Raw genomic sequence first — 25456 nt, forward strand, 5'->3', positions numbered from 1 at the left:
ATCATACATCCTACTTTACCTGGCCTGCTCTCCAGGTGTAATTATATTGTATTATACCATGTGTTGTATTATTATTATTATTATTATTATTATTATTATTATTACTATTACTATTTCTTTTTGGGGTCACAGCTATATGTCAGAAAGACCCCGTGGCTGCTTTGAGCCTGAATGGAGTGGAGAGGGCTTTATTCCCAATTGAAGTTTGGAAACAAGCCTGGAGTGCAGCCCTGGAAGGCATCCTGGGGCCCTCCCTAGAGGTTGACTTTCTGGGACACTGCCCCCTCCCTTTAGTACTCCCAGGCTAACTTCTCTTAGCCGCCCATACCCACATCTACAACTTCGTCCTAGGGGCATTCAATGCGCCTCCCCACCCCAGCTCTTTCAGATGTTCTCCCCACCCTCTCTAGTGGATGGGATTTTTTTCTGGGCCCTCATCTCTTGGTCCCAAGCGGCACATCACAGAATGATCCTCTTAGGGCCCTGTGGTCCCTTTTGAGCTGTAGGGGGAAGACTTTCACTTTCAGAAGTATTCTCATTTGGAAGATAAGTTATATTGCCTGTTTAGCCATGGGAAATAGAAACTCCCTCAAAAAGCACACAAGTGACTTGAGGAATGCGCAATTTAGTATAGCTGTCATGGCTCTTCATGCTCATCTTCACAAGATGCTGAACAGGCCCTTCCTTTGATGTGAAGTTTGGGAGAATAGGGTGGAAATACAGGTGTTCCCCTGAACTTGAAAAAAAATAACTTGTCTGGGAGTCAGGGCTCCAGGTCTTCTATAAAATTCCTATATATTGCATTTCCTTCTCTAGAGTTCTCAACCAGGCCTAGGCCTCTGCCTCACTGTGTCTGGAAAAACACACTTTTTAGACTCTTGGGTTTTCAATCTCATTGTGTCTTTGTATAAAATCAGGCCAACATTTTCAACATTTTTCTCTTTCTGGTCTCACTTGTTTGTTACTATTATCAAAGAAGGTATTAAATGAAAAAAAGCACCCTGAAATGCTCCAAAGGAATGCATTCCATTATTATTTTTAAAGATTGTTTCTTAGGATTAATCTTTTACATAAATTTTTGATTTTTTCTAGATTTTTCTTGAAAGTGAATCAATTTAAATTATCTATCATAACATTTTCTAAAAATATTACTTCTCAGAAACATCGTATTGTAGTACATTGGTTGCAAGCAAAGGAAACCAATCTTGTCTCGGGCAAAATAGCAGTGAGTGCTCACCAAACAAGTGAAAATCTGGATGATAAAATATATATGACAAGGTTTATGGAATAGACAGATCCAAGGGAACTCATAAACACAAAGAGGCAGGAAAAACATACTAGATACCTGGAGTAGTTTGGCAGCATGCACTGTTGTTCCTGGAATGAATTATCTCTAACCAGGGATGGATGATTTTTAAAATGCAAATCTCTTTGTATACACAGACACTGAACCATCAGGTTGGTGTCTAAAAATCCAGTAGGGCCATATCGTTGCACACCTACTGGATATCAGATCTTGCGTCAAATTACCCCCTCATGTCTGCATCTCTAACTAAAATCAAAGATCTATTTTTTTTTTTTAAAGATCTATTTAATACCATTTCATTAGGTGAGCTTGGGCCATTCTTAGTATGCATGAATAACACAAGAATTCTGTAGTAAAAGAAATACTACAGAATTACTATAGTACCAGAAACACTACAAGAATTCTGTAGTGTCAGAAAAACATTAACCTTGATGAAAACTGCACACAAAAGGAATTTGTGTACTAATACTGAAGGGATTACATTTTTTTTTTTAATTTTTATTTATTTATGATAGTCACAGAGAGAGAGAGAGGCAGAGACACAGGCAGAGGGAGAAGCAGGCTCCATGCACCGCGAGCCTGATGTGGGATTCGATCCCGGGTCTCCAGGATCACGCCCTGGGCCAAAGGCAGGCGCCAAACCGCTGCGCCACCCAGGGATCCCGGGATTACATTTTTAACAGCCAAAATGACAAATATTCACACAAAAGATGTGGTATTTAGTCGCTATCTTGTTTTTCCCATGTGTATTTTGGTAATTGAATTATCTTAGTCCTTTAGAGAGCAGAAAAGTAACGCTGAGGTGACAGATAATATATGCAAGACATGAAATTTTAGATGCTGATACTTATTTGCACTGATTTATTCAATGTTATTTCACTGAGCAATCAAACATTAAAATTTAATAAGACAGGGTACAGAAATATATGTGACAGATAATATTTATCATGTCTTTTTCAGAGATAGAAACCTTCTTTGAGTAAAGAAATGAGATTCCACAAGGAAGCTTACACGTTTATAAGGGTAGATGACATATATAGAATTTTTGGTAGTATTTTACATATGTGCATTTTTTATATACAAAGAAAAAGCTTCTTCCTTCTTATGATAAAGCTATTTCTTTATCTTGTTTCCATAGTAATAATGAATTGGTGTTAATCTTTCTGGCCCACCACCTACAGTAGAAGTCTGAGTTATTTTGCCAGGTTCCAGCTGAGTCTCCAAGGATAAGAACAGCCTCCTAAGTGGCCAGAACTAACCCTCACTTCTCAAACCATCAGAGAAGCTGGCAACTAAAGAGATCAATCAAAAAGCCTGAGATCAAAAGCTAAAGACCCAACACAATGGAGAACACACAAACAGTTCGTTTACAAGGGAGAGGTGGAGAATTAGGTTGGGGTCAGAGAACTGAGAGTCAACAACAGAATATAGAGGTGAAATCTGAATGAAACAGGAGAAAAACAGGACAAGGGAAGTCCTGGAAATTTACCTGTAGTGCCAGTGGTTCTTTAGAGGCCAGGAAATCAATCATGTGTAGTTCTGCTGGCTATTTTTAAAGGTCAGGATCTGGCAAAATGGATCTGTTCACATTCTTTTACTATTTATTTTATAGGCCTGTTTCTAGTATTTGAGAAGCCCAAGGCCAGAGTAACAATGGAAGCCCACACATAAGATGTTTAAATGTTTCAGAGTTGTGTATCAAACCAACACAGTGTGAAATAAAATACATTCTCTGTGCTTATGAAACGATATACTTTCATAATAAAAAATGAAGAGGAAAAAAAGGAAAGCTATGGTCTTATATAATGAAAAGTGGACAAGATATAAATTCTGATTGAATTTAATTTTTATTGTACCTATCTAGGTATTCTGCTAATGGATCCACAATGTTTAAATGAACAATAAACAAAGGCACCTGTGATTTATAATTAGTATGTATTTATTTTATAGTTTGTTTTTTTCTCTCATGATCATGATTTTATAATGGACCCTTTTAGATACTTACATTCTTTTGAAGTGATGTAAAAAATCAAAAAAAGAAGATGCAGTTTTTTAAAGGCTATAAACTTTGAATATAACATATAAAAATTTTAAATTACTACTCAGCCATAAAGAAGAATGAGGTCTTGCCATTTAAAACAACACGGATGGACCTAAAGTGTATTATGCTAAGTGAAATAAGCCCAACAAAGACAAATAGCATACGATTTTACTATTTGTGGAATCTAAAAAGCAAAACAAATGAACAAACAAACAGAATAAGCAGAAACAGATCCACGAACACAGAGAAGAAACTGGTGGTTATCAGAGGGGAATGGAGTCGGGAGATGAGCAAATGAATGAAGGGGAGTGGGAGACACAGGGTTCTAGCTATGGAATAAATAAGTCATGGAGATGAAAAGTACAGCATAGGGCATATAGTCAGTGGTATTGTAACAGTGTTATATGGTAACAAATGGTAGCTCCACCTATGGTGAGCATAGCATAAAGTATAATGGAATCACTGTGTTGTACACCTGAAACTAATGTAATTGTCTCAACTATACCTCAAAAAAAGGGGAGGGAAATGTAAATTAAAGTAAATGTAAAGAACACAATGATATTCGTGTAATTTTAAAAGTTAATTTCTTCACAAATACCTAAACTTTTCTATACAAAAGCAAAATACAATTTATAATAATATATATCAATTTAAAAATTCATTTAAATAAATATAAATTGTTAAGACTTTTTTTTTGGAAAATACCTTTAATTCGTATTGAATATTTTTCCCAAAATGGAACTACTCACAAATTGAAATTTCTAATATCCAGTATCACTGCCAATGTAAAGAATCAACGTCAGGTCTCCTTTGTGTTATGTGTTATACATATAAATGTCATGTACATATAGATAGATTTAAGACTAATATACATCAATATTGGAAATGTTTCTAGACCATCTTGCACATCTGTTGCAAAGAATTGATTAATTTCCAGATATCTTTGGAATTGTGCATTGAAATACATATTTTTTTTAGATTTTATTTATTTATTTATGAGAGACACAGAGGGAGAGGCAGAGACAGAGACAGAAGGAGAATCAGGATCCTCACAGGGAGCCCAAAGCAAGACTGGATCCCTGGACCCCAGGATCACGCCCTGAGCCGAAGGCAGATGCTGAACCACTGAGTCACCCAGGCATCCCCAGGACTCCATATTTTATATTTGAATACTCATCACAGACTTCTAGATACCTGGCATCAAGAGTCACTTCAGCAGTATTTGACAGTCTCTGGACAGCATTAAACCCTAATTTCACTATTTTAGCAACTATATCATCTACTTGCATGAACATTACTTTTATCTGTATTTAGTTGGTTGTATAGTTTGGAAAAATAAAATCCCTACACAAATATACACCCTCATCTGGGAGTCATATTACCTGAAGATTCTAAGACTTATTCACTGCCCTTTTAAGGCTATATTTTAAAAATATAAATTGACCTTTAAAGTGTAACAGAAGTCATTACCATATTAATATGAAATTTTAGATTTTAGAAAGAACTGGCAATGCCATGAGGATAGTGGGCTTCCTGGGGACAAGAGGGAGATGGATTACACAAAGGTACAAAAGGCTATGAAGCAAAGGACTGATGATTTTATCTGAGTCCTGGCTTGCATCTACAGGTTCCAGTTTAGCAAGATTTCCAATAATTTTTAGCAAACTCAAAGATGCAATAAAACTGAGGACAAAAGTAGAACTCTCCAGTCTTTTAGAAGCTTCCCACTGGTACAGCCAACCAGACAGATGTTAGCCCAGTTTGAGAAAAATTCACTGCTCTCCCATCTCTGCACACTAATCATTGTTTCCATCTCTCTCCCTGTCCTTGTGCTCAGAGAAGGCTAATATGCTGGGACCACAGCATTTGATACAGATATGATTTTTTGACTTAGGTTGATTCATCCCTGTTTTGAAACATGTATTAAGTCAAGCCAGTGGGGTGTTTGTGAGCAGAAATGATTTGCACAAGAATGTAATGTTGCCTGTAAATAAAAGCTCTTATGATATATATCATGTTGAATTACTTTTTCAAATAGAAAAATCTCAATCATGATATTCTTGTATTTACTCTCTTTGGATTATGGTGAGATCAGTATTGGTCTCTTTTGGAAAATGTCAAATAGCTGGCCTCAAAATAGTACTGATTGGATAGTGTTGTAGATAGATCAGCACACTTTCTTTTTCTTTCATGTTCCTATGTTTAAGAATATTGTCAAAATGACACATTATGAGATTGTAGCTAAAGTCATGGTCAAATGTTTGCCACTTGGTTAAGCTTGTAATGGCCAATATAAGAATATCAATCGGCTAATATAACACTGTATGTTAATTATACTGGAATTAAAATAAAATTAAATTAATCAAATAATATTTTTCCTTAAAAAAAAAAAAAGGCAAGAAAAGAACCAATGCCAGAAGCTTTGCCTTGGTTGTGAAGGAAGAATGTAGGCTTCTTCCCTATAGGTCTCCCAGGTATAGCTAGTGGAGGTTTCTTTTTGCTCTAATTCCCATGTGTTTCTGTAAAAAAAAATTTTTTTTTTAAATTAACAATAATCATCATCATCAAGCCTCATACTTGAATATGGCTTTCCATATTTTCAAAGTATTTTCATACACATTATTCATTCTATCCTTACCTGGTCCTATGAAGTCAATTTCGAATGTATGATCATTCTGATTTAAAGATAAGAAAATAGTCTCAGAATGAGGTGATTTTCCCAAGATTATACACCTAGCAAATGACAAAACCAGAATAGAAATCCAGAGATTTTAGTTTTATTCTTTTCTCTAATAATAACTGATAATCAAAGGACATTTTCTTTTAAAAATATTTTCCTCCAAAATTGTATTTCTGCTTTTTAATTGGTAAACATCTTTTAAAAATTCACTTTCCTCTGTTGAATCAAATTCATTTTGGATGTATGGAATTCAGAGTTACACCATCATATCTCCTAAGCTTTGATTACCTGGGATGTGATGGGCGAGGTCAGGTTAGGTCCCATCAGTCTTGCTATCTTAATCTAAGTTGCATATCATTTTCTCATTGAAAATAGAAATTCCAATTTTCTTCTTTTGCTTCCAAATATCAAAATATCAGGAGGATCCAAAACAATACTATTAATTTCCTCCACTTTTCCATCAGTTTATAATTCTCTCCTTCCCTTTGCTTATAGAGCTTTATTCTCTTTACCTAGAAGGTACTCAAAGAAAAAATGACAGGGAGGCTAAGAGCTGAAACTGGGACAGCACTAGATTCATTTGAAGTCCTTCAATTATGAAGTGCTTCAATCACTTAGTTTTGGACAGCTTCTTGGTTAGAACATTGCAATAGCATTCTGATGTTCCAAATACTTCAAAATAGGTCAGTTTGTACTACACCAAGAGGAAAAAAATAAGGCATTAAAATTGTTTCTGGTTGAAACTTTTAGGGATCTTCCCATTTTTAACCAATCTCTTCTACAGCACTAAAATATTGACATGGAGAGAAAAATAAATTCAGATAAAATTTTAAATTTACTTATCTTACACTCTGATGGATAAGGAGTTTGCACTATAAAGTAGAACCGTTTGCTACCTGTATAGTTCTAGAAGGAAGCCACACTATTATGGATAAGTAATATTGCACTATTTATTTTAAAAATAAAGTGGATGCTATATTTTCGTGTCTTAATTTTGAAACAAGGCAATAAAAAGTGAGTGACTATCTACCTTCCTCTTCCACAGATTTATATTAAATTCCTACTGGTATAAGCACTTTCCTGGATCTGTAGGGACACGCAGGTAACAGTTAAAATTTATGATAAAGCCCTCAGTCCATTAGAGTTAATCATATATCCAGATAAAAATAGAAGAGCTCTTATTCCAAGAAGAGCTGCATCTAGGCCTGTGCAAACCATAAAAAATTGGGAATCATACAAAAAATATGGAAGACAAAAGATATTCCTATTTAATTTAAATAAAAGATAAAGAAGGCTGAATATTTCACTTTGGCATTTGTAGTATCTATTTTAGTCAGTTGATGGTACTTCAAATAAGACTAGTAGAATCTCAGGGGCACCTGGGTGCTTCAGTAGGTTGAGTGCTGGATTCTTGATTTCAACTCATACCATAATCTCAGAGTCATGAGATTGAGCCCCATATCAGGCTCCATGCTGGGCATTGGAGCCTAGTTGGGATTCTCTTTCTCCTTCCCTCTGCCCCCTGCCCTTCCTCTCTAAAAAGAAAAAAAAAAAGTGGAGAATCTCAGTCTCCCCAAGGTGATGAAGAAGCTCAGAACAATCAGAAGTCTGGCGGGTAATGGAAATTGGTTTTCCTACAAAGCCTAAAGAACAGCTTGTAGAACTAAATCAGGCTAAGCATATGCTTCATCTTTATTAACCTTTTTATAGAAGAAACTTCTGTCATTTAATCAGTCAAGACATTTATGGAGAAAGGCATATCTACATAGCGCTCTTTTAGTTTCTAGTTTCCTCACAAGTGCATGCATGCTAATTGTTACAGCCATACTCAACTCTAACCTTCTTGATGTTGTGTACTAGAATTCCTCCAAAATATTGTCATCAATTCATTATTCTTTTTTCCTAATATACAGCCAGTGTTTATGTATTCCCTGTTTCCTTTTTCTCTTTCATGCTTTCTTTTAGTTTCATCTCTGATACAAATTCACATATCCATAAACCACTTTCATAAGGTTGCTGTTTGGCAATTGGACTTGCAAATTCTCCTAATAATCAATTGTACTGTAATAGAATTTTCTGTTTGTTGTCATCCTGCTTCTTGGACTAGAGCATTTGCTGTATTTGCCAAGATGTATTATGAAAGGGTTCACTTAGTTTTCACTATTGTATATGTAGTCTACTGAATCAGACATGGTGACAAATTCTAGAATATTCCTAATCGACACAAATGCATGCATAAGGATTGATTTTCTTTGTGTCTGAAGATACTGCTGCTAATTATGTTGCTCTGTATCCCTGAGTGTGGTTGAAGAAATAAATCAATGTGAGACTCTTGGTCCTTATTATATTCTCCATGTGAGTGAATCATTGTTTGCAGTCAACATTGTTTGTGAGGCCTGAATATTAATATAAAATTTGTTTTCCATTTTAATAAACTCATCTCTATTAAAATTCTCCTGGTATTATGTTAAATATGCAACTCAAAAATATGCCTATTTTTTTTAACTCTTCAGAGAACTGAATTAAGATTCATTTTTATACATAAACACACATTTTCATTTAGATTGTAGAAAAGGCATAACAAATAGATTTCAATTTATTCCTCACTCCAATTGATTGGTAATGATAGGTTTGAAGATTCTGAAGTCATATTCCAGCTCAGTAAGAAAGAGTGCCTAGATAGTTTAGCATTGCCTACTACGTTTCCAACAGTGGAAGGTTGCATGCTTTGTATGCGCAATCTTGGCTATTGTCTTTTAGGGACTACTGTCTCCATTCCCTGCACAATGCTTGAAAAATGCTTGGCATCAAGTGTTGAATGAATAAATGGATGAATTTAGGGTCTCCCAATCAAACTAAGGAACTCATATTTAATCCACATAAAACAGAATAACACCTGCCACAGAACAGAGAATGATGTGTACTGGAAAAGTTAGAAGAGACTTCACAGGGGAACTGCATATTAACAGAGAAGAGTGAGAAGAATGGCCAAGCAGAAAGCTTAGAGAAGAGGATAGAGGTAACAAAATGAGAAAAGATATGGAGATACAAATAAATCTGTGTGTTTGAAGTAAAGAAGAGCTATAGGATGAAATATGATATATAACAGTAGAATACTGGAAAAGGTGTGTGTGAGGTGTCAAAGGTAGGAACAGATTATGGTGCACTTTTAAACTAAGCACAAGGATTTGAAATTAATGGTGAATAAAGTAATTTTTTTGTTTTAATAAAAAGTGAAATATTGACTGGAATACTCTAGAAGCATTGGTCTGGCATTAAGGCACAAATAGGTGGAGTGGATGCCGGACAGTCCTGACAGCCTCGGGTAATAGACTTTTGGTGCTAAAGGTTGTCGAGTTGGGAATGGAGAGGAAATGGAAAAAGTGAGATATTTTGAAGGCTTAAAAATTATGTTTTTTGATAACCTGACATAAAGACAAGGAAGAAATAAATAAACATTATTCTAGGTTTCTTACCAAATGTTATTAAATAACTGGAAATCTCTAGAACATGTTATTTGAGCCCCTGAGAGGTTTGGTATGGTTGGAAGCTATGCCTTGATTTTGTGTGAGATAGGATCTGGATCTCAGAGGAAACTGATGAATATGGAAAGCAAAGACTAAATACAGCCTCCGGTTGTATATATGGATAAGGTTGTTTTGGTGATTGAAGAATAGAGAAGCGGAAAGAAGACTAGAGAGGACATTGTAAAATGGAGCCTAAAAATCTTCATGAAGATGTGTCTTTGAGTCAGATGTGGAAGGGCATATATTGTCCATTCTCATTGGATCCTGTTGGATATTATGAGATTAAAAATCTTCTAAGATTCCATGAGCTAGATAAATCGCTGTATTCTTGCCACAACTCCTGAACACTAAGGGGCTACAATCAATGGATAATAGTTGGTTAATTTTAGGATTTGAAATCAACTGGATTGTCAGTAATAAGAGAGTTTTAAGTTGATTAAGAGGAAAGAAATTTTATTAGAAGAATGAAGTTGGAGAAGAACGAAATTTATAGGAAGTTATTTTTATAAAAAAGGATTCCGGCATGTGTCTTTTCACCCAATTTATGAACTCACTAAATTCTTTGATACTGCTGTTTCATTGGCAGAGCTTATCCTTCCTCTCTTAGATAAGGTTCTTTAAGGTAGATGTAGAAAAAAAAAGTAATAAAACAATGAAAACTGTCATGAATCATGAATCTCTTTTTTTAAAGTACATTGCCTGAGATGGCCCCTGGGGCACAGGAGAACAAGGTGTTTGTCAATAATATGCTAGCTTTTCTTGAAGTTGTGTCATATGGTACCTCATTGTCTAAAGGTGAATCTAAAACTGTTTGATAACTGAAAGGCAAAAAGTGTATATTCAATCTAATGAAAGAGAAGATTATAGTCCCAAGGGCACTAAGATTCAAAGTAAATTACTGGCATATCTTCAGTGATCTGCTTTTATTCCCGGTGCCACCAGGGTATTCGATAAAGGCAGAAATACTAATTCCACAGTGAGACCAAATCAGGTGAAACAGTTTCCAAATGAAACTCAAGTTACTAGTATGAAAGAAACTTCCTCTCTGTCAAGGTTTGGGCCTATCTCAAGGGAGGTGCTCAGTAAATATGCTTTGAATAAATGAATGAAGGTGGTAGAGCGGATTTGGTAGCTATCCTTGTCTACTTAATCCGAATCTTTGGCATGACTGCACACACAACTTTTTGGAGCAAGATACCAAATACTTTAAACAATAAAATAATGGCAAAGTGGAGTTCTAAATCAAATTGCAGGAATGAGAGAAAATGAGAATAATCTCATGGAAAAGTGGCAAGATTAAATCACAGATGTTTTTACAGTTTTAAGTGTTTGGTGGAGGATAAGTTGGCAGCAGTGAGGGAAGGAATCTCCTCCAGAGAAGAATGGAACTTCCAAAGAAGAGGAATCGTTGCATAGATGTGACCAGCGGATGTGGGGAAAGATGCCAAACCCGAGTCATCCTGTTTCTGTTTTCTAAATTCTGGGGTGTTCTATTTGCTTCCAAGTGTAACAAAAGGCATCAGTTAGAGACAGATAAAAAGTGTGTTTGCAGAGAGGGGGGTTGAAGGGTAGCAAGCTTTCTTCTCCATTCTTATGTTTCCTATGTAGAAGAGAATAGATGTATTTCGTCAGAATGTTAAAGCCTAGTACTTTCATTATCGGTATAGCATTTTCTCTTCTGCCATTAAAGGATGCTAAGACTAAAGAGGAATTGGAGGCGACTCTTTTTAGAAATGAAAGTATTACTCCTGATTATCACTGAGGTAGTTGCATGGTTCCTAATCCTCTCCTATGGAAAAGCCAGTGGTAGTTTTGGTATTTTTGATTCTGAGGAAGGGAATTTCTGACAACTGAGCAATAGCCCCTGAAATACAGGACCTTCCCCAAACAGCAACATTCAGGCTGGGATCACCATTTCTGGATTCAAACTGTGAAAGGTGAACCAGACTGGGATCACTTAGGTCAAGGGTTTTTTTTTTAAATGGAGCCAGAAGGTCATTAAAGAGATGGGCCTTATGCATGTCCTCACTGGTGGCATAATGAACTTTTGAGCTGGGCCAAACCACAAATATTCCAAGGACTCAGCCCAAACACCTGCAGCTGGGCACTGTAAGAGATTTTGCTCAGTGATAGCCTTAGCAACCAATTAGTCCGCCAAGATTAGTTTTCTGCCACCAACACCAATTAAAATTCATTCTAAACAACACACAAACATTCCCTCTTATTTTTTTAAAACCCTTGACTTTTGTTTCTCAGGGGGACATAGTTCGGTTTGCTACTCAAATCTTCACTCCCCGAATTGCAATTCTGAGACCCAGAATAAATGTTTTTGTTTTAATTTTGTTTCCCTTCTCAGTCAACAGAACCTATTGAAAATGTGGCTGTTCAAGAAGTTTCTTGGTTAGATTTCTTCCCCACTATGATTGTTTCTCCTCAATCACATTTCTCAGTGAGTACTCTTGCCATACCCTTAGGCCCTATCTGAGCTAAATGCCCTTCCTCAGATTAAACCAACTAGAATGAGAACCAGAGGAGTAAACTGTGACCAGTAAGGCTAGTGTTCCCCGGTTTCCCTGAAAGCTATATTTAATTTGCCCACCCCCCCAAATTCCTGTTCTAGTTAAAATATTTCATGCTTGCAGTAATTTTTGAGTTTTAACAAAATGTGCTTCAGCAAGGTACTGGTATACAAAATTACTTTAGGTATATTCTCAGTCATTTGAGTGTAGCTTATCCCAGAAGCATATTCTCTCGGGGAAAAATTCTAGATACTCCTACAAAATTAAAGAAATAAAATGTTCAGTTTCATCAGATTCACCTCTCTCATCTGTTTTACCATAATGTATCAATAAAGACAGGGAGTAGGGCAATACAAGCAAAACTGCACAAATTAACCAGAAGCTGATTGGAAATATTCCATTGTCCCTCTTAATTACTACTTAATACAGAATTTCTCATTTTACTTAGCAAAATCAGTTATTTGAAAACACATGAGTGCTTGAATACCATGGAGTGATACTTCTTTGTAGGAATGAACACGATTTTCTGTCAGTCTAACAATAGAACATTCTATCAGTGTTCCAAATATATATAAAAAGCTTATGTGAAAAGTTCTCTCATTGTATCCTGCTAATTTGTAATGAACATAATAACAATTTGGCTTCATTCTCATTTTCTACCATCTACATCTCCCTGATCCTAGAGAATCTACTTACAGATAAACTAATAGTAAAGATGGCCTAAAAAATTAAGGTTATACTTGAGTTCAATTTTAATGGCTCTTCAATTGCACATGCAAGGCAGCCAACATACCCTAAGCACCTACGTTACTGCTGATGGTTTATTTTTTACTGACCTAAATCATAAAACTGACTAATTCTTTTCCTTATAAAGCGAATGTGGTTGCAGCTTCAGCAAAATCCTTTCTCTTCTGTGAGTGAGACAAATCAATACATTTCTTTCTTTCTTTCTTTCTTTCTTTTTTTTTTATATCATCAAGCAAAAAAATCCATGGCAACTGGAAGCTGTAGCAAAATGTTAATCATTTGTGCTGTTCTTAGACTAAGAAAAACATCTCATTGGGATACTGAGGAGCAGGCTGAGATGGAAAAAAAAAAGAAGTGTATAGAACTGGTTTTTGGCTCCATTACTCTTATTACAGATTTAATTTTAACTATTGGTAACTGTTCTTGTTTAGCTCTCTGCTATCTGGAAATTGTTCAATTTTGATAAGAGGATTTCAATTTGTCATTGAAGCACACAGGTATGGCTTCACTGCTGATGGAGGACAATACCAGAAAATGGCATTTAATGGCTCATTTAAAAGCCATTTGCTGTGAAATGGAATTAAGGGCCACTTAGACTGGTTGGACACTTGCTATTTTTTTTTTTTTTACCATGCACTGAGAATTGGAAATTGCTTAAACGTCACCCTATTTTTAAGGATATGAGAAGCTGAATATGATGAGGGTTTGTTAATATTACAGATTTATAGATAGGTGGTATTATCAGTAGTTATCCAATGTTCAAATTAGCGACAAGTAGAAAACTGAATATCATAATAAGTTAACAAATACAGAAAATAATGACTTAATTTGATTATTATTATTCATCAACTCATCTAGGTTCTTTGAGTTAACTCATTAAAATTCTTGAAATAATCCCACGAGGTAGAAATTCTTAATTATCTTCATTTTACTGATAAGAAAACAGAAGCACGGGCAGATAAGCAAATTATTCAGGCTGTACATTTTGTAAGCTGTGGAGCCTGATACTGGACCCAGACACTGGTTCTAGAGACTGCACTGTTCAACAATCAACTTGTGCCTGCCAGTGAAGACCATAGGAAAATCATCACATTCGTGTGCTTTCAGGCAAATTTTTTAGGGAGGCTTGAATAATAAATGTTTCATTAGGCTGAACAAGTTAGACTTGCCCTCCCTTTAGGTAGTTTTATAGTCTGCCTCTGGGTCTTGCTCCTCTGAGGGGAGTCATAAGAGGTTTCTAAGTTATCTTTCCAAAATACTAAAGGTTATCATATATATGATATATGAGATGTATATGTATATATATGCTTCATATGTATATGTATACTATGTATATATACATATGCATGTATATACTATGTATATATAATATGCATATGTTTGTGGGTATGTGTATACTTATATTCAGATATATAAATATATCAGAGACCATGGGACAACAACTCGTATCTATTTAGCACTTGTTCTGCATCAGGCAATATGAGGACCTTTACAAGCATCCACTTATTTAATCTTTACCACCACCCTACTAATCAGGTGCTATGATTTTCATTCTTAGCATAAAGCCAAGAAAATTGAGACTACTCACAGTAATATCATAACATGCCCAGGGTCCTACAATAGTAGAGCTGGGTTTTAAACATAGGCAGTCTGGCTCTAGGGTCCAATCATCTTAGCACTAACTATGTTACAATTTCTATTTTCTATATTTCTAACTAGCGATTGACCAGGAAGCAAATGAAAAACCTATAAGCTGATTCCTCAAATTTAACTTCTCTAACCTGTAAAGTTTATATATTTTGTCAATTATGAGCTTTAATATTCACCATGACCTCTATGTTAGTGGCTGTTGTTTATTAATGAAAATACTAACACAATAATAAAGCTTATCATATAAGAACAGCTATTGCTCTCCATAGAAACTCCTGTCTTGAGGAGAACAGAAGATACATTTAAAGTAAGATTGGACTGCCTTTATCGTCTGTTCTAGCAGATCAATACAAAGATCGATAAAAAAGAGAGTATCTGAGCTAATAACTAGAATGCTGGTTATGCATTATTATTTTTTAACCAAAGAGAAGATACTTCTGCTGTTGCATCTGACACTTTAATTTAGCCTCCTTCAGTAACTGTATAAAAAGCAAGCATTTTTTTCTCCATTAGCAACATTTTATTTCAGCCTCGGTAGCAAGCTTTTAAGTATTCCTTCTGACTATTCTACAAGCTCAAGTGATTTCAGCTCGCCTGTCACTGCTCACAGGAATCCTGCACTTTGGGGTCAATACAGGAGGGATTTCATCACATCCTGAAATGCATTGGCTTGTGGGTTTTACTGACAGCCAAGATTTATTACTTGGTGAATATAATTCTCTTGCTTATGAGTAAGTACAATGGTCATATTTTTTGAATCAAAAAAAAATTGAGGATGCATCATCCAGCATATGTTCTGACAATAAGATGGAACATATAATATCATCACTGTCAATAAAATTTATGGAATATTATCAGCCTTTGTGTGAGAGCACTGTGGAAAATTCAAAGGGAAATTCTTGATTTCCTTGTTTTCTTTCTATGATAGGAAAAGAGAATGAAAGGGAACAAATGACTACCCTTCTAAAATTTTGGCTCTGACCATCCTATTCTCTCTTTCCTCATCTCATTCCTCTATATTGATTTTTCCCCACACTTATTGAGCATGTTTTATGAGACAGAAACACAATTAAGCACTTATGGAATACAGATAAATATTATACTACATCTACTTAACAGGAATGCATAGTCTATTTGGGGAAAGAGATATAGAGTATGTCATTTAAATACGTTGTTCCATAGGAACATGAGAGAGGGAATACAAAGTCAAGTGGCATTTGAGAAACTTAGATTAAATTGGCTTAAATATTGATGGAGTGAAAAATTCATATATGCAACTTCAGGCAAGACTGAATCCAAGAACTCTGAATGATGTCATCCACAGTTGGAGTCTTCCAACTCTCGGTTATTCTTTCCTCTATACCAGCTTCAACCTCATTTAAGCTTCCTCTTTCTAGAGATAGCTTTAGGTTTATATCCTACCTATTTTATAAGCCCAGCAGAGATGGAGATTTCCTGGTCATAATTCCAGAAAAAGTCCTAGCCTTTATATTGATTGCCTTGAGTTGCATGCCAGTCTTGTAGTCTCTTATCAGTCAACATGGGAGGGGGAATAAGAAGAACTCTGATTGGCTACATGCAGTTCTTGTGACAACTTCTGGCACTAGAAGGAGAAACTGGGGTCCACTAGAACCACATGCAGAAAATGGTTACCCAAAGGAAAATCAGACGCTATTATTGGCAGAAGCTGGAATGAATAGTCACTTAGCCAAAATAATAGCCTACTTTCTTGAAGTCTTTACAGAAGAGAGACTGTTTTAAGCTGAAGAAATTTGCTGAAAGACAATGGTGGAAGGCTATACCCAAAAGAACCTCAGCAAAGAAACAGGAAAGAAGTATATCCTGGGAGATGATATGAAGTCTGTTAAGTACATAATGTGGTCTTCTCTAAAGCCATGTGAATTCTAGACTCTTCTGGTTAGAGTGTCCTTTATGTATAATGAATCATCAACAATTTTGCTACAGTGAAGACTGTAAGTTCAGCCAAGTTCAGTTTTCAATTATAATAATCCATTATAATCCTAGAAAAGGATATAAGCAAGAAAGAAGATTCAACGTGACAAAAATATAAGGTACAAAACAGATAGTAAGAGCAACTCACAGGATGTGTGGTGAATGAAGTATTCTAATGTAGAAATGTAGAATTAGAAACTCTAATGTAGAGTTGTGTTTTTTCTAAACTATCATTCGAAGAATTAATGACAAGATGGAAAATTCTGGCAAAGAATTAGATTCTATAAACAAAATAAGTGGAAATTCTAGAATTAAGAAAACCCAGTAATTGAAATTAGCAATCAGTGGGTAAGTTTAATGGGAGATAGACACAGATAAAGAGAATTAGTAACTGATGGGAGATACAGAAAAGAGCTTAAGAGACATGTGGAATACATAAAAAGATCTGACATAGATAGACTTGAAGGTACAAAAGGAGGAGAGAGAAAATCACAAGGAATTAATATTTGAAGGTAAAATGTCTGATATGTTTTTCCAAACTGCCAAAAGATATTAAACTAAGACGTTAGAAAGCTATGTAGGCACATCTCAGAGATACTACAGGTTCAGTTCCAGACCACTGCAATAGAGCAAGTATTGCAATGAAGCAAGTCAAATGATTTTTTTGTTTTCTAGTGCATATAAAATGTATGTTTAGATTACACTGTAATCTATTAAGTTTGCAAAAGCAATGTACATACCTAATTACATACAACACTTCATTGCTAAAAATGACCATCATCTAAGCTTTCAGTGAATCATAATCTTTTTGTTAATGAAAAGTCTTACTTTAATATTGATGGCTGCTGACTAATCAGGGTTACTGAAGGTCGAGGCGTCTGTGGCAATTTCTTAAAATAAGACAACAATGAAGTTTGCCGCATCAATTGGCTCTTCCTTTCACAAACCATTTCTCTGTAGCATGTGATGCTGTGTGATAGCATTTTAACCACAGTAGAACTTCTTTGAAAGTTGGATTCAATCCTCCTCAAGCCTGCCACTGCTTTATCAGTTAAACTTATGTAATATTCCAAATCTGTTATTGTGATTTCAACAATCTTCATAGCATCTTCACCAGAAGTACTTTCCATCTCAAGAAACTAATTTCTTTGCTCATCCTTAAGAAAAACTCCTCATCTGTTCAAGTTTCATCATGAGATCACAGCAATTCAGTCACATCTTTAGACTCTGCTTCTAATTCTAGTTTTCTTGCTATTTCCACCACATCTGCAGTGACTTCCACCACTGGAGTCTTGAACCTCTCAAAGTCTTCCACGAGGGCTGTAATCAGCTTCTTCCACACTCCTGTTTATGTTGATATATTGACTCTTTCCACGAACCACTATAATGTTATCTAGAATGGTGAATCTCTTCCAGAAAAATTTCAATTTTCTTTGCCTAGATCCATCAGAGGAATTAGTATATATGGCAGCTATATCTTACAAAATATATTTATTAAATAATAAGATTTGAAAGTTGGAATTGGGATGCCTGGGTGGCTCAGTGGTTGAGCCTGCCTTTAGTTCAGGGTGTGATCCTGGGGTCCATAGATCAAGTTCCACATTGAGCTCCTCGCAAGGAGCCTATGCCTATGTCTCTGCCTCTCTCTCTCTCTCTGTCTCTCATGAATAAATAAATAAAATCTTTTTTAAAAAAGTTGGAATTACTCCTTGATCCATGGACCGCAGAATGGATATTGTGTTAGCAGGCATGAAAACAACATTAATCTTATTGTACATCTCCATCGGAGCTCTTGGGTGACCAGGTATATTGTCAATGAGCAGTCATATTTTGAAAATATTTTTCCTGAGCAGTAGGTTTCAACAGTAGGCTTAAAATATTCAGTAAATATAGATGCTGTCATGCAGGTTTTGTTGTTCCATTTATAAAGCACAGGTAGAGTAGATTCAGCATAATTCTTAAGAGTCTTAGGATTTTCAGAATAGTAAATGAGCAGAGGCTTTGACTTAAAGTTATCAGTTGCATTAGCCCCTAACAAGAGAGTCAGCCTGTTCTTTGAAGCTTTGAAGCCAAGCATTGGCTCCTCCTTTCTAGCTAGGAGAATTCTGGATGGCATTTTCTTCTAACAGAAGTTTGTTTCATCTCCATGGAAAAATCTGTTCTGTAATGTAGCCACTTTCATTATCTTAGCTAAATATTCTGTCACTGTAGCTTCTACATCAGCACTTGATGCTTCACCTTGCACTTTGATGTTCATAGAGATGATGTCTTTCCTTAAACCTCATGAACCAGCCTCTGCTAGCTTCAAACTTTTCTTCTGCAGCTTCCTCACCTTTCTCACACTTCATAGAATTGAAAAGAGTTGGAGCCTTGCTCTGGATTAGACTTTAGCTTTGGGGAGTTTTGTAGCTGGTTTAATCTTTTATCTAGACCACTCAAACTATCCCCATATGAGCAATATGGCTGCTTCACTTTTTATTATTCATGTGTTGACTGGAGTAACACTTTTAATTTCCTTTAAGGGAAAAGTAACCTTTCCCTTGCATTCACAAATTGGCAAACTGTTTGGCACAAAAGGCCTAAATTGTAGCCTATCTTGGCTTTTGATGTACCTTCCTTACTAGAATTAGTCATTTCAAGCTTTTGATTTAAAATGAAAGACATCCAATTCTTCCTTTCACTTGAACACTTAGAGGCTATTGTAGGGATGTTAATTCCCCTAATTTCAATATTGTTGCTTCTCAGGAAATAAGGAGGCCAAGGAGAGGGAGAGACAGTGGAATGTCCAATTAATGGAACAGTCAGAACACACACATTTATCAATTAAGTTCGTTATCTTATATAGGTATGGCTTGTGGTACCCCAGAACAATTACAATAGTAACATCAAAGATCACTGATCTCAGATCACCATAACAAATAATAATGAAAAATTTTGAAATATTGCAAGAATTACTAAAATGTGAGACAGAGACATGAAGTGAGCAAATGCTGTGGGGGAAAATGGTGTCAATAGACTTGTTCAACTTAGAGTTACCACAAGCTTTCAATTTGCAAAAAAACACAAAATCTGTGAAGTGCAATAAATACAGGGTACACCTGTATTTATTTTCAGTCTTTGTTTTTGTTACTGTTCGTAAGGTATTCTCTTTCAATATTTACTTTAAACTCTTTTCCTTTATATAACTAAGTTCCAAGGTTTTTGCATCCCTGCTTGGCCTGGACTTTTTTTCAGGTTGCCTGGATCTTTCTCTGATGGTTCTTCTCCTTTACTGTAAGTGATGCAAGCAAAGATAAACCAAGTTCAAGAGTAGCAGCTGAAATTTCTTCTTGGCATGTTAGCAACATCACCTTTAAGAACATTGAAATAGCTCTTTTATTATTTCAAAAGTCCTATACATATATTTTATATTATATATGTTAATATAAATATAAATACATTTATAAAATATATATATATAGAAAAAATATATTTTTTATATATATATAAAATTTATATATATATAGAGAGAAAATAAAGCACTATACTCCCACCAACCTGAGCTGACCACTGGTTGCACTTTATTTACCCTATTACATTAATACATTTTCACTCTATCTAATAATATTAAGTCCATATTCAAACTTCCCTGGATGTCCCTAAAATTTTTTAAGCTTTTCAAACCAGATGCAATCTGCTTATTATATGGCCCTACGGTTTTATAATCTCATACAGTGTTTCTTTTTTTCTCATGACACTGATTTATTGAATAGATACAGCCATGGAAAGTATTAGCTTCTGATTATCTTTTTCAGAACTGTCCAAAAATATTTTGTCATGATGGAAATTTTCCGTATCTATGCTAACCCATAAGGTATACAAAGCACTTATGGTTCTTGAACGCTTGAAATATAGCTAGAGTGACTGAGCAACTGAATTTGTAATTTATTTTTAAAATTTAATTTAAATTAGAATTTAAATAGCCACCATATGTGGCTAGAGGCTACTGTACAGCACAAGTTTAATTGCTTCCTTGTGCTCATCTTTAGCTTAATCTTCTACTCCTACATTTCCTATGAACTGGGAAATATAAATTTAGGTCTAAATCTTGATGGATTCAAGCTCAACAATCTCAGCCAGAATATATCCTAAGGATGTTGCAATTTTGGGTATTATGTTTAATCCAGAGATACTTTAACTCTTATTTGTCATCATTAGTGATAATAAGATTGACTTCAGGATGACAATGACAACAATCTGATCTCTCCATTTCAGTTATCGTTTTCCCTTTAAGTCTAGAATCTAGACAGTAATCCATGGGGTAGCTATAGTGGAACAAATCTCTGGATATTCTTCATCCAATCTCTGATTTTTTTTTTAGACCAGTTGATAAATCTTGCATATGTCTATCTTTTTAGGGGTTACAGAATGATGGTCTTTTAGCTCTACCATTCCTTCTATGTTTTTAGATTGGCTTTTTCTTTTTCTTTCCCTTTTTTGTTTGTTTTTTGTTTTGTTTTGTTTTTAGAAAGATGAGATTTTTCTGGTTAAGTGGGTCTATTAGGTTACCCCAGAATTTCTACATGAATGGAAGGTAAAAACTTATCTTTTTCCCTTTGGCTATCAATTTTTAAAGTAAGTTGTTTTAGCAGTCACTTCATAAGCTAAAATATGTTTATAAGATCTTTTTTTGTATCATTTAAAAATCATGTTCTTTAAAAATTAATTTACAGAGTTTTCAACTACTACAATCACTTTTTAATACAATCGTTATGATTTGGGCCTATGGATTACCATTCAGGCTGGTTTCTAATGCTATCTTTTATTTAATTTTTTTTATTTTAATATAGTTATGTAAAACATTAATGTTAGTTTCAGGCATACAACATAATGATTCAACATCTCTATATGTTTGCGATGCTCACCACAAATGTAGCTACCATTTGTCACCACAGAACACTATTACAATATAAAGGCCTATATTCCCTATGCTATGGCTTTTATCACCGTGACTTATTCTTTCCTAACTGGAAGCCTTATCTCAAATACTTCACTCATATGTGACTTCACTCATATGCAGAATTTTTAAAAAAGAAAGCAAATGAGTAAACAAACAAAAGAAGAATCAGAACTATAAACACAGCAAACAAACTGATGGATGCAAGAGGGAAAGGGGTGGGGGACAGGCAAGCTGGGTGAAGGGAAGTCTGATGCTACCTTTTAAAATGGGACTCACGTATTATTACACAGACTCTCTAGGGACGTACCTCATAGTTTTATAGATATCATACCTTCAGAGCAGTCAAAATGCAATACTGTGCCACCTTTAACATATTTCTTTTTTGGAGCTCCGATATCACCTCCCCCACTGTCTCCTCCCATCTCAAATATATGTCTCATTCTGGGCATCTGAGCAAGGCACAATGTTTAGCTGAAAGCTAGACTGACTTGAAACTTGCTTTACCTGCTTTAAATACCATAAATATGGAAGTGGGCACCCATGTTTAACTTTTAAGGCCATAGCTTTTCCAATGTACCAGATATTTATATGATTTAAAGCAAAGAACCCAAAATGGTCCATACTATATACTCTTCTGTATCAGCTAGAACTTCCTGTGGATAGAGTGTGGCATCCATATTTGCAGAGCAGAGGAGACAAGAGAAATGTATGGCAGATCTTGAGGCATAAATTAGGGAGCTATAGTCTATAAGATAACTCTAGAGTTAGAGAAAGTTCCCAAAGTTGGATGGTATCATTCATTTAATGATGGGCTGAACAATGTGCAAGTATAGGATGCACACACTTATTATTCTCTAGTATGTTCACACACATTTAGAAAGACTAGTTTGTCATCTTGCAGTTTATGCTGAGCTTTTCTAGATTTCAGAACACGTTTTGCTGGTTGGGAATAAACTTTCTCTGCCAGTCTGGCTGTGTTGGGAGATGAAGGCTGAAAGTGTCTTGAGAGTTTATATGGTGGAGGGCAGACATATCATAATTGGGTTTGATGTTGGGGAAATCTAACATGCTTTGATCCTCAGAGCACACATGATAATTATGGTTTTTGATATTTCTGAGTCACTATAGGTAACAAAGCACATCCATACATACTACATGACTTGCTCTTCACAAAAGTTCAGTGAATGAGATATTATTACATCATGATTTTCAATGAGGAATTTGAGGTTTACAGGAATAATTTGTTCATATTTACCCATCAAGAAAGTGGTTGAGTTTGGATTTAAAACCAAGTCCACCTAATGAATTAATCATTAATTCATTTAATAGGAATTTATTAAACACAATTTGTCAAGCCTTCTATTAGGCACTGGGGAAATAGTGCTGCACAAGATGAATACATATATTCTTCTTTTTTAAATTTAGACTTTTTAAAGAGAAGTTTTAGGTTTACAGCAAAACAGAGGGAAATATACAGAGATTTCACACATACTCTCTGTCCCCACCAATGCAGAGCCTCCTCCATTATCAACATCCCCTGTGAGAGGTACTTTTGTCACAATTCATAAACCTATATTAACACATCATTGTCACCCAAAGTCTGCAGTTTACGTTAGGGTTCACTCTTGGTGTTGTATATTCTATGTGTTTGGACAAATGTATAATGGCATATATCCATCATTAAAGTATCACACAGAGTATTTTCATTGTCCTAAAAGTCCTCTGTTCTCCATTTATTCATCCCTCCCCAAAGCTCCTGACAACCACTGCTCTTTTTACTGCCCATGGTTATGCCTTTTCCAGGATGTCATAGAGTTGGAATCCTATGGTATGTAGACTTTTCATATTGGCGCTTTTTTTTTCACTTAGTAATATGTGTTTAAGGTTATGCCAAGTCTTCTAACACCCTGGTAGCTCATTTCTCTTTTTGTGCTGAATAATATTCCATTGTCTAGATATACCACTACTTATCCCCCAAAATAGAAAAATCTACTTTTGAATAAGTCAAACATCAAGAAACATTTTTGAAAGATCTTTTCAACTTTTTCTATCAGTGATATTTTGTTTCTGAAATGTTGGTAAGTTTCAGAAAAGGTCATAACACTTTTGTAGGCCAGTAAACATTTGACCAAGCAGAATTATAAGAGCATTTTTATGGTTCTCTGAATCTTTTCTGAGCCTTACCAGAAATCTTCAAAATTGTGGTAGTATACAGAAAACATAAAATTTCTACAAAGATCTTTTGTAGGTGTATACATTAACATTTTCTTCTTCATATTACATAATGACCTGTAAAGATATTAAGCTTTGCTTTCTTTCTGTTTTGAAATCCTGAGAAGATGAGGCAATTAAGTGAAATTCAAATGCGCATCTGAATTGTTACCTGGCCTCTAGATCTCTCTAGGCTAGAGTCTATTATATCCAAAGCCTGCTCTACTTTTAAGCAAATGTGATGGTGCTAATTCATTAGGACGATTTTATTTTAGCTACCTGTTCTCACTGTTAAGCCATTTTCTTAATAGCTAATTGGATGTCATGGAAAGTATTATAAAGGAAAGATTTCATTTCTCTAAGGCTGTTGACATATCAGTTGCTCCCTCCATTGAGTCATCAAGGTTTCTATATAAATATTTAAATGACTTAAACTGTACAATGACTCTTGCCTTGTTATAGTGTCACCATATGCAGCCAATTATATTTCCTCTGTTTTTAATAATGTGGTTGTTGATTTACTGGTCCACATTCTTCTCTGACCATTAATTTTTATAGGCTTTCATCTTTTGAATCACCCTCATGTGGTATGTTAAGAAGCGCTTTCTTGCCACCACATATTTTAAGCTTCTAAACAGAACACGAAATCATATTGTTCCCATGGAAACCTCAAACATCGCAGAACCACAGCTTTGAATCTGCAACTCCTATTATATGTGGGTTCATGCCCTGTAACAGCATACTCTAATCTTCAATGCGCCTAACATGAAGATACAGTTAACCTGGATGCCACCAGAGTTAATTGTTTATCTTATTTTTATTTGTGATTTGTTCCTTGGATTGGTTCTAGCTGTTGTGGTAGAAAAGAGCTAGACTAGCTCATTACAATTAACCAAAACACAGATCCTTTGTGAATATTAGCATCTGTTATGGAGAGGGGAGTAGCAGCTACTGGGGCTATTTCTATAATATTTACACATTCATTCATTCATTCATTCATTCATTCAGCTATTATTTATTAACCGTATTGAAAGGTGCCCTACTTTAGGGCTGGGAGTTACAGTCATGAACAATACAAAATCGCTGACTTCATTATGCTTACATTCTAGTGAGATATGGAGTATGAAGACTAAAAAAGAAAACATGTATATGTATATACATATACACATATATGTGTGATGTGTTTGGGGTTGTTATTTAAAGTCAGCAGAGGATGCGTCTCTGTAGTAGAGGCATTTAGAGCAGAGATTTGATCGAAGTAGGTGAATGAGTCAGGCAAATATCTGAGCAAAGTTCATTCTCAGAAGAGGAAACTGCAAATGCAAATGCCCTTAAGTGGGAATAAACTTGATATGTATACCCTTGACATAAAGCAAGAGTGCCAGCATCCTAGCACCTAATAAGCAAGCAGGGGAGTTAAATGATGTGGAATTAGGGATAAGAAAACAGATGGAGGTTGGGGGAAAAGAATATGCAATGTCTCATAACCCACACTAAGGACATTTAAATTTTGAGTATGAAGGGCTTTGAGCAGTAAAGTAATGGGATAGAATTTATAGTTTAAAAAAACGGATTTGTGGTGAGGATTATTTATTTATATCAAGGCTAGTGTAGAGGTTGGGATAGCAGTTCAGATGCTATGGCAGTCATTTAAGTGATAGAAGATAGCATAGAGGAGTGCTGATTTGGTGTATAATCTGAAAGAATTTACTAATCTTTTGAATACAGATTGAGTCAAAAGTGACTAGTACTGTCCTGAGTAAAAAGATCAATGATAGTGCCACTTACTGAAATGTATAAAACAGAGGAAAGTGGTTTTGCATGGACCCAGGGGCAGAAGGAGGGAAGTGTTCTAACTTAAATATGTTAGAACTGTCCACTTA

At 35.3% G+C, this 25456-nt stretch overlaps 2 long non-coding RNA genes across 2 annotated transcripts in view; one reads left to right on the plus strand and one right to left on the minus strand.

Moving 5' to 3' along the window:
• The window catches only part of LOC144300458 (uncharacterized), a 73611-nt gene extending 49418 nt beyond the window's left edge, over window positions 1–24193 (minus strand). Inside the window, exon 1 of the long non-coding RNA XR_013367102.1 lies at window positions 24026–24193. This is a non-coding gene — a long non-coding RNA (uncharacterized LOC144300458). The remainder of the gene's footprint in view (window positions 1–24025) is intronic.
• Window positions 1–25456, plus strand: part of LOC144300456 (uncharacterized) — a 230010-nt gene that overhangs the window by 98817 nt on the left and 105737 nt on the right. The window lies entirely within an intron of this gene.

The sequence above is a fragment of the Canis aureus genome, chromosome 28 (genome assembly GCF_053574225.1).
Source record: "Canis aureus isolate CA01 chromosome 28, VMU_Caureus_v.1.0, whole genome shotgun sequence".
Classification (NCBI taxonomy): domain Eukaryota; kingdom Metazoa; phylum Chordata; class Mammalia; order Carnivora; family Canidae; genus Canis; species Canis aureus.